The sequence below is a fragment of the Pseudophryne corroboree genome, unplaced genomic scaffold (genome assembly GCF_028390025.1).
Source record: "Pseudophryne corroboree isolate aPseCor3 unplaced genomic scaffold, aPseCor3.hap2 scaffold_462, whole genome shotgun sequence".
Taxonomy (NCBI): domain Eukaryota; kingdom Metazoa; phylum Chordata; class Amphibia; order Anura; family Myobatrachidae; genus Pseudophryne; species Pseudophryne corroboree.
Genome location: NW_026970077.1, coordinates 291,621 through 309,481, shown reverse-complemented (window position 1 = coordinate 309,481; position 17,861 = coordinate 291,621). Strand labels below are relative to the sequence as shown.

Here is a 17,861-nt window from a genome sequence, read left to right as displayed (position 1 = left end):
GGAGAAAAATGCAAAGGTACAAGACAGCTTTTCCTTGCCAATATCTCTCTTTTGCAAAGAGCAACGCATTGGAAAATTCAGGGCTATGTCGTGTAGATGATGGCCTAACAGGAGGCTTTAAAATTTTCTTTCTAGTGACCTTTGTTTGGGAGAAAAATGCAAAGGTACAAGACAGCTTTTCCTTGCCAATATCTCTCTTTTGCAAAGAGCTACGCATTGGAAAATTCAGGGCTATGTTTAGCAAGGGATAGTGGGTGACTGCGGCAGGGGTCGCAGGTATAGTGGTTGACTGAGGCAGCGGTGACTGGGAGATAGTGGGTAACTGAGGCAGGGGTGAAACGGAAAGTGTGTGACTCAGGCAGGGGTGATAGGGAGATAGTGGGCAGCATATCTCTGCCTCACTGCAGCAGCACATTCCTGCTTCACTGACAGCAGCACATCCCTGCAACGTTGACAGCAGCACATCCCTGCAACATTGACGGCAGTACATCCCTGCCTCATTGACGGCAGCACATCCCTGCCTCACTTATAGCAACACACCCCTGCCTCGCTGACAGCAGCACATCACTGCCTCGCTGACAGCAGCACATCACTGCTTCACTGACAGCAGCACATCACTGCTTCACTGACAGCAGCACATCCCTGCCTCACTGGCAGCAGCACATCCCTGCTTTACTGACAGCTGTATATAGGGCCTAATTAAGACCTGATCCCTGCTGTGCATATTCACACAACAGGAGATCAGGTCTGAAGTGCGTGTGTGCTGGTGCCACAGTGCACCGGCACATGCCAGAGATGCGATCAGCATCTCTGCCCAGTGAGCGCCTCTGCCTGATTGACAGGCAGAGGCGGTCACTGGGCAGGAGGAGTCGGGCCAGCGGCGTTGTGCCGCCATTTTGGGGGCACAGTCAGGACAACGCAGACATGACCGGACCGTATGGGGGCGGGCCGTGACGGCTGTGTGACCCGGACAGCAACAGGCCTTATTTACTAAAATCTCAGATACTTTTTATGGCATTTATGTGCAGTCTAGTTTGCACAGTTGATAGAGTGTTGATCTTGCACTATCAATGTAAGCCTCACATAGGTTTGATACACATGTAAGTTTGTTTTTATTTTACTACATTGTGGTTTGTGGCTCTATACCATGTAATGCATGTCTTTTAACAGTAGTCAAGTCTTCCAATGTGTTTGTTAGTGAAACCCAATACATAGCTTTATTTTATTTTGTTTCTTCAAATATTGAATGCATATGTCTTATAACTTTTTAATTCAATATATAAACATTTTTATTATAAGATTTTCAATGACACAAGTACATCCAAGTTGCAGATTATGGATTGTGAAGTACAAATCAACCATATAAACAATTTAAGCAATTTAAATTGCATGCAGGTAGTAGAATGTCAAACTCCTTGGATGAGAGTTGGTCGTAATAAACTAGGATAGAAAAGAATAAAGTAGAAAATAAGATTTTAAACCTACCGGTAAATCTTTTTCTCGTAGTCCGTAGAGGATGCTGGGGACTTCGTAAGGACCATGGGGATAAACGGGCTCCGCAGGAGACATGGGCACTTTAAGAAAGACTTTAGTTCTGGGTGTGCAGTGGCTCCTCCCTCTATGCCCCTCTATGCCACAGTTAGAGAAACTGTGCCCAGAGGAGACTGACAGTATGAGAAAAGGATTTTGTTAATCCAGGGCAAGATTCATACCAGCCACACCAATCACACCGTATAACTTGTGATAAACTACCCAGAAATGAGTACGAAAAAACAACATACTGTAGCATCAGTGCAGGACCGATGCAACTATAACATAACCCTTATTGAAGCAATAACTATATACAAGTATTGCAGAAGTAGTCCGCACTTGGGACGGGCGCCCAGCATCCTCTACGGACTACGAGAAAAAGATTTACCGGTAGGTTTAAAATCTTATTTTCTCTAACGTCCTAGAGGATGCTGGGGACTCCGTAAGGACCATGGGGATTATACCAAAGCTCCAAAACGGGCGGGAGAGTGCGGATGACTCTGCAGCACCGATTGAGCAAACATGAGTTCCTCCTCAGCCAGGGTATCAAACTTATAGTATTTTGAAAAGGTGTTTGAACCTGACCAAGTAGCAGCTCGACACAGCTGTAGTGCCGAGACCCCTCGGGCAGCCGCCCAAGAAGAGCCCACTTTCCTCGTGGAATGGGCCTTGACCGATTTCGGTAACTGCAATCCAGCCATAGAATGCGCTTGCTGAATCGTGTTACAAATCCGGCGAGCAATAGCCTGCTTTGAAGCAGGGGCACCAATCTTGTTGGTTGCATACAGGACAAACAGCGCTTCAGTTTTCCTGACTCTAGCCGTCCTGGCCACATAAATTTTCAAAGCCCTGACCACATCAAGTAACTCGGAATCCTCCAAGTCACGCGTAGCCAAAGGCACCACAATAGGTTGGTTCATATGAAAAGATGAGACCACTTTTGGTAGGAATTGAGGACGGGTCCGCAATTCCGCTCTATCCACATGGAACACCAAATATGGGCTTTTATGTGACAAAGCTGCTAATTCCGACACTCGCCTAGCCGAAGCCAAGGCTAATAACATGACCACCTTCCACGTGAGATATTTTAACTCCACCGTTTTAAGTGGTTCAAACCAGTGTGATTTTAGAAAACTTAACACCACGTTAAGGTCCCAAGGTGCCACCGGAGGCACAAAAGGAGGCTGAATATGCAGCACTCCTTTTACAAAAGTCTGAACTTCTGGAAGAGAAACCAATTCTTTTTGAAAGAAAATGGATAAGGCCGAAATCTGGACCTTAATAGAGCCTAATTTTAGGCCCAAATTCACTCCAGTTTGTAGGAAGTGAAGGAAACGGCCCAGATGGAATTCTTCCATAGGAGCATTCCTGGCCTCACACCAAGAAACATAATTTCGCCATATACGGTGTAATGTTTTGACGTTACATCCTTCCTAGCCTTTATCAGCGTAGGGATGACCTCAACCGGAATGCCTTTCACTGCTAGGATCCGGCTTTCAACCGCCATGCCGTCAAACGCAGCCGCGGTAAGTCTTGGAACAGACAGGGCCCCTGATGCAACAGGAGGCCACGGATCTTCTGTGAGCATTTCCTGCAGATCCGGAAACCAGGTCCTCCGTGGCCAATCTGGAACAATGAGGATTGTTCTCACTTCTCTTTGTCTTATTATCCTCAACACCTTGGGTATGAGAGGAAGAGGAGGAAATACATAGACCGGCCGGAACACCCACGGTGTCACTAGGGCGTCTACAGCTACTGCCTGAGGGTCTCTTGACCTTGCGCAATACCTCTGTAGCTTTTTGTTGAGCCGGGACGCCATCATGTCTATCTGTGGCAGTTCCCACCAACTTGTAATCTGTGCAAAGACTTCCTGATGAAGTCCCCACTCTCCCGGATGTAGGTTGTGTCTGCTGAGGAAGTCTGCTTCCCAGTTGTCCACTCCCGGAATGAACACTGCTGACAGTGCGCTTGCGTGATTCTCCACCCAGCGAAGAATTCTGGTGGCTTGTGCCATCGCCACTCTGCTCCTTGTGCTGCCTTGGCGGTTTACATGAGCCACTGCGGTGATGTTGTCTGACTGGATCAGAACCGGTTGGTCGCAAAGTAAGGTTTCCGCTTGACGTAGGGCATTGTATATGGCCCCTAGTTTCAGGATGTTGATGTGAAGACAAGTCTCTTGACTTGACCAAAGACCTTGGAAATTTCTTCCCTGTGTGACTGCTCCCCAACCTTGGAGGCTTGCATCTGTGGTCACCAGGATCCAGTCCTGAATGCCGAATCTGCGTCACTCGAGACGGTGAGCACTCTGCAGCCACCACAGGAGTGATACCCTGACCCTGGGGGACAGGGTAATCAACCAATGCATCTGTAAATGTGACCCAGACCACTTGTCCAGTAGGTCCCATTGGAAAGTCCTCGCATGGAACCTGCCGAATGGAATGGCTTCGTATGATGCCACCATCTTTCCCAGGACTCGAGTGCAGTGATGCACTGACACAAGTTTTGGTTTCAATAGGTTCCTGACAAGAGTCATGAGTTCCTGGGCCTTTTCTATCGGGAGATAAACCCTCTTCTGGTCTGTGTCCAGAATCATGCCCAAGAAAGACAGACGAGTCGTAGGAACCAACTGCGACTTTGGGATATTGAAAATCCATCCGAAAATCCAGTGAAAGTGATACGCTGTTCAGCAACTGCTCTCTTGATCTCGCTTTTATGAGATCGCTCAAGTACGGGATAATTGTGACACCTTGCTTGCGCAGGAGTACCATCATTTCCGCCATTACCTTGGTGAAAATTCTCTGGGCCGTGGAGAGACCAAACAGCAACGTCTGAAATTGGCAATGACAGTCCTGTACCGCAAATCTGAGGTACGCCTGATGAGATGGATAAATGGGAACATGAAGGTATGCATCCTGTACACAAATGCGGACAACAGGTGTCAAGCCGTGTGTTGCCTTTGTCAAGCTGTAATAAGTAGGGGTAAGGACGTTAACCACCTCAGAACATCCTCCCTTATACGTCACCTGCAGCGCATTAATCATAAGTCAGTGACAAGTTCAAAAACTTTGGATGACAGCGGAAGCAGTCCACTGACCTCTAAATCCCTTCCTCTTGTAACCAAGCTCCTGCAAACCACACCACCAACTCCCTCAGTGTCAATTTCCTCCTTAGACAGGAAAGCCAATAGTTCTGCAGGCCATGTCACTGGCACGTCTGACGAGTCCTCTCCTGCCTGGGATTCCTCCGATGCATCCTTGAGTGTAACGCCTACTGCTGCTGGCGCTGCTGTTGTTGCTGCTGGGAGTCGATCGTCATCCCAGAGGGGAAGTCGGAAGACCACTTGTACTACTTCCAGTAGGCAATTGACTGTCCAACAGTCCTTTGCGAGGAAGATGAAATATCACAGCAGTCATCCTGCTGCAAAGCGGATAACTCAGGTCTTGTCAGCCTGGGTGGTGAGAAACGTGGTTCCGGTATCCATCGTTAATTCAGAGGCAACTAGAGACTTGATTGAGGTACTGTGTCCCCGGTACCAAATGCCATCTAGGTTCCATTTCTCTAGGCAGGCGATACCGAAAATGTACACAGACCTCAAAAAAGAGTCACCAGTGTCCTAAAAAATGCAGTTGTACCCAATGTCCACTAGTCCACATGTCCGTGGTTAAGTGGAGCAGGGCAGACTCAGGGATATATGACTGTGACAGCCCACTGGGTAGATGTATTGCCTCCCGCAGCAAGAACAGCAGCGGCGGCACCAGTAGCAGCATCTCGCAAATTCCAACTCGTTCCTAGGCAGGCTACGCTTTGTATCACCGCTTTCCATAAGAGGCACACAGCTGACAACCTCTTACGGAAACTGAGGAACATCATCGCAGAATGGCTTACCCCAATTGAACTCTCCTGGGGATTTGTGACATCGGACAACGCCACCAATATTGTGCGTACATTACATCTGGGCAAATTCCAGCACGTCCCATGTTTTGCACATACATTGAATTTGGTGGTGCAGAATTATTTAAAAAATGACAGGGGCGTGCAAGAGATGCTGTCGGTGGCCCGAAGAATTGCGGGCCACTTTCTGCATTCAGCCACCGCGTGCCGAAGACTGGAGCACCACCAAACATTCCTGAACCTGCCCTGCCATCCTCTGAAGCAAGAGGTGGTAACGAGGTGGAATTCAACCCTCTATATGCTTCAGAGGATGGAGGAGCAGCAAAAGGCCATTCAAGCCTATACATCTACTCACGATATAGGCAAAGTAGGGGGAATGCACCTGACTCAAGCGCAGTGGAGAATGATTTCAACGTTGTGCAAGGTTCTGCAACCCTTTGAACTTGCCACACGTGAAGTCAGTTCAGACACTGCCAGCCTGAGTCAGGTCATTCCCCTCATCAGGCTTTTGCAGAAGAAGCTGGAGACATTGAAGGAGGAGCTAAAACAGAGCGATTCCGCTAGGCATGTGGGACTTGTGGATGGAGCCCTTAATTCGCTTAACCAGGATTCAATCTGTTGAAATCAGAGCAATACATTTTGGCCACCGTACTCGATCCTAGATTTAAAACCTACATTGTATCTCTCTTTCCGGCAGACACAAGTCTGCAGAGGTTCAAAGACCTGCTGGTGAGAAAATTGTCAAGTCAAGCGGAACGTGACCCATCAACAGCTCCTCCTTCACATTCTCCCGCAACTGGGGGTGCGAGGAAAAGGCTAAGAATTCCGAGCCCACCTGCTGGCGGTGATGCAGGGCAGTCTGGAGTGAGTGCTGACATCTGGTCCGGACTGAAGGACCTGGCAACGATTACTGACATGTCGTCTACTGTCACTGCATATGATTCTGTCACCTTTGAAAGAATGGTGGAGGATTATATGAGTGACCGCATCCAGGTAGGCACGTCAGACAGTCCGTATGTATACTGGCAGGAAAAAGAGGCAATTTGGAGGCCCTTGCACAAACTAGCTTTATTCTACCTAAGTTGCCCTCCCTCCAGTGTGTACTCCAAAAGAGTGTTTAGTGCAGCCGCTCACCTTGTCAGCAATCGGTGTACGAGGTTACTTCCAGAAAATGTGGAGAAGATGATGATCATCAAAATGAATTATAATCAATTCCTCCGTGGAGACATTCACCAGCAATTGCCTCCAGAAAGTACACAGGGATCTGAGATGGTGGATTCCAGTGGGGACGAATTAATAATCTGTGAGGAGGGCGATGTACACAGTGAAAGGGGTGAGGAATCGGAGGATGATGAGGTGGACATCTTGCCTCTGTAGAGCCAGTTTGTGCAAGGAGAGATTGATTGCTTTTTTTTTGGTGGGGGCCCAAACCACCCAGTCATTTCAGTCAGCCGTGTGGCAGACCCTGTTGCTGAAATGATGGGTTCGTCAATGTTTTTCTTTTCAATCTAAGCCCCTGCAGTTTTCTGTAAGAATCTGCTTCGCTATGATGATCAACAAGTCACAAGGGCAAACACTCAGGGCTGGAGGCGTAGATCTTAGGACCAGCTGCTACAAGCATGGCAAAGGTGTCACTATCATTGGTGACACCCAGAGAGGCAGCGAGGGAGATTGTAATGCAGTGCGCGCAGATAAGCAGCGCAATGGTAAAAAGGAGGCATGGTCTCATAGGTAGGGGTGTGGCCTGTTGGCCTGAATCTCCATTTTGTTGCTCCGGGTATCCCGGGGGTTGGGGGCTGCACCCGGGGACTTGTGTGTGAGTGGTGCTGGCTCCTGCACAGTGACAGAAACTGGGTGTTGCACGTAATGTCACAGTGAAACACCCATATTCTGTCACTGAAGAGGAGCCGGCACTTTGGTGTCACCCCCCTTGGCGGGTGACACTCGGGTGTGGGCCACAACCCCATTGTGATGCCACAGACCCATGGAAAGCTTTACGTGGCTTACCCATGTGTTAGCAGCCCCAAGCATCTTTTGTGTTAGTCCGTGAAGAAAAACTTCAAATATTTACAAATAAATTTTGTAATCAATGGGCCTAATTCAGTTAGGATTGCAAATTCCGCTAAGTAACAGAATTTGCAATCCTTTGGTTCACATGCTGGGGCCACCCAGCATGCCGCCTCCCTTCTTGACCACGCTGAAATTGCAGTCGCAGTGCAGTTCAGCGTGATCATAAAAAATGGGTTAGCCTCCAGTTGGTGAAGACTGTATGTGTGCGCAGGAAGCCGCCACCATTTTTGTGATCGCAGCTGCTGCATGTGATGTCATGCAGCCGCTCTGACCACGCCTCCTGTTTCTCCGTTGCCGACCCCATTTTGAAGCCCTGCCCACGCACCGCTCCATCTCCGACTTAGAAATGGAGTGTTGCTGACCCCCCCCCCCCCCCAGCACCGATTGACAGTCAGAGGCGATCGCATTATCTGCGGGGTGCCGCAGAAAATGCAGGCGCATGCGTATGCTCTTAGCAATTTTTGCAGTTGGATTGCTTATTGCGATTGCAATCCAACCTGAATCAGGCTCTATTACCTATCACAATGCACTGCGGGTAGTACAAAATGGGGTTAATATAAGAGAAAACCCCCCAGAGCTGTGCTCCTTAACTGTCCCTGGTGGCTAGTGTAGCGGCTGCCCAGTAATCAGTGTCCACGCCAGTGCGCACATGGCCCGCCCCCTACAGCCACGCTGGATCACGGTATAGTGCGGGCATAGAAGTACCTTACCTCCCTTTCATCAGCGGCCTCGTGATCCCGGAGGGCGGTGTGTGTGTGACTGACCTTAGGAAGAAACCGGAGCCTCCGCTGCAGTGACCCAGCAACCAGGGCACGGGAGTATACTGCGCCGCTGGGAGTGATGGAGCTGCAGTAAAGATGTCTATTAGACCTAGCCTGCTGCAGCCCTTGTAGATTCTTATAAAAAAAAGTTCTTCTTTTCTTGTCAAAATTAATAGCTAAGAATAGGCTGCCTGAGGCAGCCCCCTGTTAAGTGGCCTGCTACTGAAGGCACCAACTACAAACTGAGCTCCCTGTTCATGGAAGCGAGGTTATAGAGGAGGGGGCGCTGAGCATCTTGGGAACAGTCAAAAGCTTTGAGCCTGTTGGTGCCTCAGATCAAGATCCTACTCTACACCCCAATGTGAATCCTTGTGGAGTCCAGTGTACCCCACAGAAGAAATGAATGTGTCACACCCATTGGCAGCAACATTAGAATAGCTGCTGATGGGCACAATTGAGAAAGGAAGGGGGGAAAACATTTGAATCCAGCACATATATGTAATTTGAATATGTAATTTGTACCTTCCTACTTTAAAATGTAATGGATGAACCTCACCCTGTGAGAACTATCTTCATGATCAAGAGATCTCATACGCAAGAAAAGCATGTGTTGAGATAGGGCTGTGGAGGGCGGCTGCTCGGGCACACCCCCGTCAAGTTAAGGAGATTCAACTGAGGAAGCACAAGAAAACTCTTGTCTGGGGACAACAACTGCAGGGAGACCACATATTTTCAGATAAACATGAGAGGGCGGAAGGCTGCCTAATACTGAAGCACCCACAAACATCAAACCATATGCAACAACTAGTGCAAGCATTCCTGGGGAAAGGTCTGCAGCAGACGGATTTGCATACGGTGATGTCATCCAAGCAGTGGGCCAAAGTTGGCTGGAACCCTCATCTGCATATGAAAAGAGAAAAGGGGCGCTTGGATGACCCCTAGTTCACATTGAACACCCCCACCCTCCTTCGGTGTGGGGCTCATGTTGGCCATGCCCCTGCCAATGAAGCATTCAAGCTGATTTCTTGCAGCAGCTGGGCACTGTAACAGCTCCAGAGCTGCTCTGTAAGGCAAGTAAAAGGGCGTGGGCCCTGCAGCACTACCTGTAGTTCGCATTGTGCGTTGGAAGGCACAAAGTAAGCAGACGGGAGAAGTCAGGATAGTGCGCAAGGGCATAGAAGGGAGGGGCTCAAGAAAAGAGAAGTGGAAACAGACAGCAAACTAGGCTGGAGAGAGACCTGAGACAAAGAGATCTGAATTATACCAGAGCCAACCAGGGGAAAGCACAAATGCAGTCCCCCCCCCTACCACAAATTATGCAGTCGAGTTTCCCACATTTGGGGAAATCACAGAGGTCAGCATACCCAGAATGCAATGAATGAACCTCACCCTGGGAAAACAATCTTCATGACCATGGTATCACCTATGCAAAATAAGTATGATTTGAGATAGGGCTGGGGAGGGCCGCTGCTCAGGCACACCTCCGTCAAGTAAAGGAGATTCAACTGAGGCAGCACAAGGGAACTCTCATCTGGGGACAACAACTGCAGGGAGAACACATTTTCAGACGAATGTGGGAGGGCAGAAGGCTGCCTAATACTGAAGCACCCCCAAACAACAAACCAAATGCAACAACTAGTGCAAGCATTCCTGGGGGAAGGCCTGCAGCAGATGGATTCGCATATGGTGATGTCATCCAAGCAATGGGCATAGTTGGCTGCAACCCTCGTCTGCATATGAAAAGAGAAAATGGTCACGCAGGGCATGGCGGCCTTTGTGGGGTTGCGCTTGGATGACCCCTAGATCGCTTTATACACCCCCATCAGTGTGGGGCTCATGTTGGCCATGCCCAAGCCCCTGAAGCATTCAAGCTGATTTCTTGCAGCAGCTGGACCCAGTAACAGCTCCAGAGTTGCTCTACAAGACAAGTAAAAGGGTGTGAGCCCTGCAGCTCCACCTGTAGTTTGCATACACACATATATAGGACAGCATCTCTTATATGCCCCAGGGGCAATAAAATAGTAGCCTTATCTAGGGTATCCGTCCATGCCGCTACAGCACTACACACCCAGGCCGACGCAATTGCCGGTCTGAGTAAGGTACCTGAATGTGTATAAATGGACTTCAGGGTAATCTCCTGTTTGCGGTCAGCAGACTCTTTGAGGGAAGCCGTATCCTGGGACGGGAGGGCTACCTTCTTGGATAAGCGTGTTAATGCTTTGTCCACCCAAGGGGAGGATTCCCATCGTAACCTATCCGTTGATGGGAAAGGATACGCCATAAGAATCCTTTTGGAAATCTGCAGGGGATTCCCAAGCTTTTTCACATAACTCGTTCAGCTCGTGTGAGGGGGGAAAGGTTACCTCAGGCTTCTTTACCTTGTACATATGTACCCTCTTGTCAGGGATAGGGGGCTCCTCTGTGATGTGCAAAACATTTTTTATTGCCATAATCATATATCAAATTTATTTTGCCAATTTTGGCTGTAACTTTGCATCATCGTAATCGACACTGGAGTCAGAATCCGTGTCGGTATCTGTGTCAACAATCTGGATAGTGGGCGCTTATGAGACCCTGACAGTCCCTGCGACATAGGATCAGGCATGGGTTGAGACCCTGACTGTCGCAAAGCTTCAGCCTTGTCTAATCTTTTGTGCAATGAGTTTACACTAGCATTTAAAACATTCCACATATCCATCCAATCAGGTGTCGGCGGAGACACCACGTTCATTTGCTCCCGCTCCTCTCTAATATAGCCTTCTTCCTCAGACATATCGACACACGCGTACCGACACACCACACACACAGGGAATACTTTTACTGAAGACATTTCCCCCACAAGGCCCTTTGGAGAGACAGAGAGAGAGTATGCCAGCACATACCCCAGCGCTATATAACCCAGGAATAGCACAGTAACTTAATGTTTGCACAGTAGCGCTGCTGTATGTAATTTGCGCCGAATTATGTGCCCCCCCTCTCTTTTCAAAACTCTTGTCTACCGTGGTATAAGCGGGGGAGAGTCCGGGGAGCTTCCTCTCAGCTGTGCTTTGGAGAAAAAATGGCGCTGGTGAGTGCTGAGGGAGAAGCCCCGCCCCCTCGGCGGCGGGCTTCTGTCCCGTTTAAACTGTACAATTGGCGGGGGCTCATACATATATACATTGCCCAGCTGTATATATGTTATATTTTTGCCAAAAAGAGGTTTATATTGCAGCCCAGGGCGCCCCCCCTGCGCCCTGCACCCTTACAGTGACCGGAGTATGTGAGGTGTATGGGAGCAATGGCGCACAGCTGCAGTGCTGTGCGTTACCTCAATGAAGATCATGAAGTCCTCTGCCGCCTCTGAAGTCTTCTTTTCTTCTCATACTCACCCGGCTTCTATCTTCCGGCTCTGCGAGGGGGACGGACGGCGAGGGTGAGATCCTGCGTACCAATCCCTTTGGAGCTAATCCCTTTGGAGCTAATGGTGTTCAGTAGCTTAAGAAGCAGGTCCTTGCAACTCGGAGAGTAGGGCTGCTTCTCCCCCCTCAGTCCCTCGATGCAGGGAGTCTGTTGCAAGCAGTGCTCCCTGAAAATTAAAAACCTAACAAAATACTTTCTGTCAGAAAGCTCAGGAGAGCTCCTGAAAAGCACCCAGTCTCCACTGGGCACAGTATCAAACTGAGGTATGGAGGAGGGGCATAGTGGGAGGAGCCAGTGCACACCCAGAACTAAAGTCTTTCTTAAAGTACCCATGTCTCCTGCGGAGCCCGTCTATCCCCATGGTCCTTACGGAGTCCCCAGCATCCTCTAGGACGTTAGAGAAAATAGGATTTTAATACCTACCGGTAAATCCTTTTCTCTTAGTCCGTAGAGGATGCTGGGCACCCGTCCCAGTGCGTACTGTGTCTGCAGTTATTAAATGGCCCTTAACTCCAGAACATTTATGTGGAGACAACTTTCCCGACTTGACCATCTTCCTTGGACGTTTTCCCCCTGTGTGACTGCTCCCCATCCTCGGAGGGTTGCATCCATGGTCCCTAGGATCCAGTCCTGGATCCCGAACCTTCGCCCCTCTAGGAGGTGAGAACTGTGCAGCCACCAATGGAGTGAGATTCTGGTCTTGGAAGACAGGATTATCCTCCGGTGCGTGTGTAGGTGGGATCCGGACCACTTGTCCAACAGGTCCCACTGGAACAGTAAAGCCACGCCCATCCCAACGAAGCCACACACCCTATTTTGCGGCGCGCGCTCATTTATCCCTTTAATAGTGTTATGATTCCCGTACTCCAGACCAGAGGAGATCTTATGGCAGAGGTCTGAGTACTGGAAAGATATGCTGGTTACGGGAGCAGGAAAGCCTAGTAACCCCTGGCGCCCTAACTCCGTTGCCTCGCCCGTGTTATCAGAAATCCCCTGTGAGACTATGGTTGCTTGAGCCCATGGCAGCCGCGTTTGAAGGGCGGATTATGTCTGCCCAACTTCGATGCCCCCTCAGGTCTTAATGGGAGACAAAGGGAAATCCGAGACAGGGTGATAACAAGGGGCCCTCTGACTAAGCAACCAGGCCAGGGGCTACAAGCTAACTAACTTAAACCAAAAGTATGTGCGGACAAACCGCCAGGGAAAAGGACAACCAAAGATCCACTGATCCGTTACTCCTATCCAGCACCGCTGGATACCAGAGTGGATTTGTGGGAGCGGAATCCTCCGCAAAAGCTCCGGAACACAATGAAACTAAATCATAAACAGTAAGCGGTCAAGCCGCAACACACGGCTACGCCGCGACTCACGAACACCACAGGATGTTAAAGGTGCTCGGTCGGACTCCAGGAATAGATGACAACTTCCGAGTACAGGACCACTGAGGACAGGAACAACCGGATTGAGCAAGACTGGAAACTCTCTGTAACTGACACAGCAAACAGGAAGCTATCACCGGCGTCTGTGAGAAGTCCTGAGAGTGCTTAAATTTGGGAGCCCTCCAATCAAGTTCCAGACAGGGTAATCACATAATCATGCCGTGCAGCTGCATGCTGCACGGCCAGGATACAATTGAACTGATTAATTAAGACCCAGCAACGGGAAACGCGGTCCGACCGAGGCGTCCCCGTTGCTAGGGTCTGAGCGGCTCCGTGCGCCCGGCGTCTAGCGTTGCTAGGGAGCCGGCGGCTGTCTGCCTGCGGCGTCCCTAGTTGCTAGGCGCCGGGCCGCACTGACGGGCGGACCCTCGGCGCCTAACAGTACCCCCCCCTTGAGGAGGGGTCAAGGAACCCCTAAGGCCAGGTTTCTGAGGAAATTCTCGAAAAAATGCCCTTTTGAGCCTCGGGGCATGGAGATCCTCATCCAGGACCCAAGACCTTTCTTCTGGACCATAACCTCTCCAATGTACCAAAAAATAAAGCCGACCCCGGGACAACTTGGAATCGAGAACCTTCTCCACCAAGAACTCCTGCTGACCCTGTACATCTATTGGTGATTTCCCCTGAGAGATCTTGCGAGGAAATCTACTGGACGAAACATATGGTTTTAACAAGGAGCAATGGAAGGTATTTCCGATCCGTAAAGTTTTTGGTAAACTTAACCGGAAAGCAACTGGATTGACTTTTTTGATAATATGAAATGGTCCAATAAATTTAGGACCCAATCTGGCTGAGGTTTGTCGAAGTTTAATGTTGCGAGTCGACAACCATACCCTATCTCCTACTTTAAAAGTGCACGGCCGCCGGAGCCTGTCAGAATTTTTTTTCTCCCGAAATGCCGCTTTTCTGAGAGCCAGGTGCACTTTTCTCCAAATGAGTTTGAGATGAGAGGTCAAGGTCAGTGAGGAGACAGAGGAATGTTGAAAAAAGGAATTAGCTCTGGGGTGAAAACCAAAAACTGTAAAAAATGGAGACACATTGGTGGAGGAATGACAGGCATTGTTGTAAGCAAACTCCGCCAACGGAAGAAACTCAGACCAGTCATTTTGGAGTTTGGCCGAGTACAAACGCAAATATTGTTTTAATGATTGATTAACTCGCTCAGTCTGCCCGTTGGATTGGGGATGGTAGCCAGACATTAAAGATAATTTCATCTTTAATGAGGCACAAAAAGACTTCCAAAATTGTGCAATGAATTGTGGACCCCGATCAGAAACAATATCAGTGGGTAACCCATGGAGTCTGAAAACATGGCGGAGGAACAAGACTGCCAATCCCTGGGCAGATGGCAATCGGGGAAGAGCAATGAAATGGGCCATTTTGCTAAAACGGTCCACTACCACCCATATGACTCGGCATCCGGCTGACAGAGGGAGGTCCACCACAAAATCCATGGAAATATGAGACCATGGCCTAAGAGGAACATTCAAGGGCATAAGTTGACCGATAGGCAAGGAACGGGGAACCTTATGCTGTGCACAGACCTGACAAGAAAAAACAAACTCCTTAATGTCTTTGGAAAGACCAGGCCACCATACCGAGCGGGAAACTAATTCAAAAGTTTTGGCGATCCCCGGATGCCCGGCAACTTTGCTATCATGAAACTCCGTCAAAACAGTTGCTCTCAAAAACTCGGGGACATAAAGACGACCAGCAGGAGTATTTCCAGGAGCTTGATGTTGAAGCTGCTTTAACTGGGTAAATAAATCTTGTGTGAGGCCTGCCCGAATGACTGAAGACGGAAGTATGGGAGTAACAGGACTATTGTCTTGAACTGGAAGAAAACTGCGTGACAGGGCATCTGCCTTGGTATTCTTGGAACCTGGCCTGAAGGTGATAATGAACTTGAAACGAGTAAAAAATAAAGCCCAACGAGCTTGCCGGGCATTCAGCCGTTTAGCTGATTCAATGTATTGAAGATTTTTGTGATCAGTCAAAACTGAAATGGTATGAGTGGCTCCTTCAAGCCAATGCCTCCACTCCTCGAAAGCCCATTTAATAGCCAGTAATTCCCGGTTACCAACATCGTAGTTGGATTCAGCAGATGAGAATTTCCTGGACATAAAGGCACAAGGATGTAATTCTAGAGAATCCAGATCCTTCTGAGATAGGATAGCCCCTACTCCAACCTCCGAGGCATCAACCTCAACAATGAAAGGCAATTCTGGGTTGGGATGTCTGAGGACTGGGGCTGAGACAAAGGCTTGTTTCAAGGCCTGAAAAGATAACTCAGCTTCACGTGACCAGTTGGTAGGATCTGCTCCCTTCTTAGTCAGTGCCACAATGGGAGCAACTAGGTCGGAGAAAGAGTGAATAAATCTTCTATAGTAATTCGCAAACCCTAAAAAGCGCTGAATTGCTTTTAAGTTGGTGGGTTGCGCCCAACTAAGGATGGCTTGGAGCTTCTTTGGTTCCATACAGAATCCCCGAGGGGAAATGATGTACCCTAAAAAGGATACCTCCGTGACATGAAATTCACACTTCTCCAGCTTGGCATATAGGTGATTTTCACGTAATTTTTTTAGAACCTGACGCACCTGGGTAACATGTTGTTCTATAGAGTCAGAATATATCAAAATATCGTCTAAGTAGACTACAACGAATCTTCCAAGAAATTCACGGAGCACATCGTTAATGAGATCCTGGAAAACTGCCGGAGCGTTAGACAGGCCGAATGGCATAACCAGATACTCATAGTGACCCGACTGAGTACTGAATGCCGTTTTCCACTCATCCCCTGACTTGATCCGGATGAGGTTATATGCTCCTCTCAGGTCAATCTTAGAAAAAATCACAGCCGAACGTAGCTGATCAAAGAGGACAGAAATCAGCGGCAAAGGGTAAGTATTTTTTACTGAGATCTTATTCAAGGCTCTAAAGTCAATGCAAGGTCTGAGTGATCCATCCTTCTTCTCCACGAAGAAGAAGCCTGCACTTAAAGGGGATTTAGATGGCCTGATAAATCCTTTCCCTAGGCTTTCTTTAACATACTCATTCATGGCCACAGTTTCAGGTCCGGACAATGCATATAACCTTCCCTTAGGCAAAGTGGCACCAGGAATTAGCTCAATAGCACAATCATAAGGCCTATGGGGAGGCAGAATGTCCGCATTGCCCTTGGAAAATACATCAACAAAATCCTGGTATTCCACAGGAATGGGTGCGGGAATGACAGCAGCTATTCTGATGGGAAGCGTAATACATTCCTTATTACAGATGGTACCCCATTGTGAGATCTCCCCCGACTGCCAATCAATGATGGGATTATGAAAGGCCAGCCAAGGGTGACCCAGAACCACTGGAACTGCTGGGCAATGGGTAAGGAAAAATTCAATTTTTTCGGAATGAAGAGCTCCTACCGAAAGTAGAACAGGGGGTGTACAGAGAGAAATAACCCCATTGGATAAGGGACTCCCATCTAAACCATGCATGGTGATATGCCTACCCAAGGTTAACTGAGGAATACCTAAGGCCTTGGCCCATGTTAAGTCCATAAAGTTCCCTGCAGCTCCACTGTCTACGAAAGCCGACACCGAAGAACTGAGGCTGCCAAAGGAAACTTTAGCTGGGACTAACAGGGAATTATTCGAGGAGATAAGCTGCAGACCAAAGTGAACCCCCTCACAATTCACTTGGTCGAGGCGTTTCCCGACTTGCTCGGACAATTACGGGCAAAATGTCCTTTACCCCCACAGTACAAACAAAGACCAGAATTTTGCCTTCTGGTTCTTTCTTCAGGAGACAGTTTGGAGAGGCCTATCTGCATGGGCTCCTCTATGTCCACAGGAATGGAAAAAACACAAGGAGTAGACCCGACAGATGCTCCTTTTTCAGCCCTCCGCTCTCTGAGACGACGATCAATCTTAATAGAGAGCTCCATGAGTTTATCGAGAGTCTCAGGAGCCGGATACTGAAGGAGACTGTCTTTTATAGACTCGGATAAGCCGAGGCGAAACTGACTGCGCAGGGCTGGGTCATTCCATCCACAGTCGTTCGACCAACGGCGAAACTCCGTACAATAAATCTCTGCGGGATTCCTACCCTGTCTGAGAGCACGCAACTGACTCTCGGCGGATGCCTCTCTATCAGGGTCGTCATACAATAGCCCTAAAGACCCCAGAAAGGCGTCTACAGACAATAAAGCCGGATCGTCTGTTCTTAAACCAAAAGCCCAGGTCTGAGGATCCCCCTGAAGTAAGGAAATAATAATTCCAACCCGCTGAGATTCCGTACCTGAGGAGACTGGTCTTAAACGAAAATAAAGTTTACAAGACTCTTTAAAATTAAAAAACTGCTTTCTATCCCCAGAAAAACGGTCAGGCAAATGCATTTTTGGTTCAGGAATGACCCTCGGGGAAGTCCGTAACAGATCTTCCTGTGACCTCACCCGAAGGGACAGATCCTGAACCATCTGAGTAAGTTCTTGAATCTGGCTAACTAGAAGCTGGCCAGGATTTGGCACAACACCGGTGGGATTCATGAGGCCGACAAATCTTCCAACTGAATAAGGGAAAAAATTAAATCCTGTTAATTTTAAATTTTAGTCTGGCCGGTGATAATGTTATGATTCCCGTACTCCAGACCAGAGGAGATCTTATGGCAGAGGTCTGAGTACTGGAAAGATATGCTGGTTACGGGAGCAGGAAAGCCTAGTAACCCCTGGCGCCCTAACTCCGTTGTCTCGCCCGTGTTATCAGAAATCCCCTGCGAG

The 17,861-nt window shown here is 48.7% G+C and overlaps 1 non-coding gene across 1 annotated transcript; it reads right to left on the bottom strand.

Annotated features, from left to right (window-relative positions):
• Positions 1-9,526: 9,526 nt before the first annotated feature.
• On the bottom strand, positions 9,527-9,692 carry LOC135027233 (U1 spliceosomal RNA). The gene has a single exon (XR_010223735.1). It is a non-coding gene; the product is annotated as a U1 spliceosomal RNA (small nuclear RNA).
• Between the last annotated feature and the right edge of the window lie 8,169 nt (positions 9,693-17,861).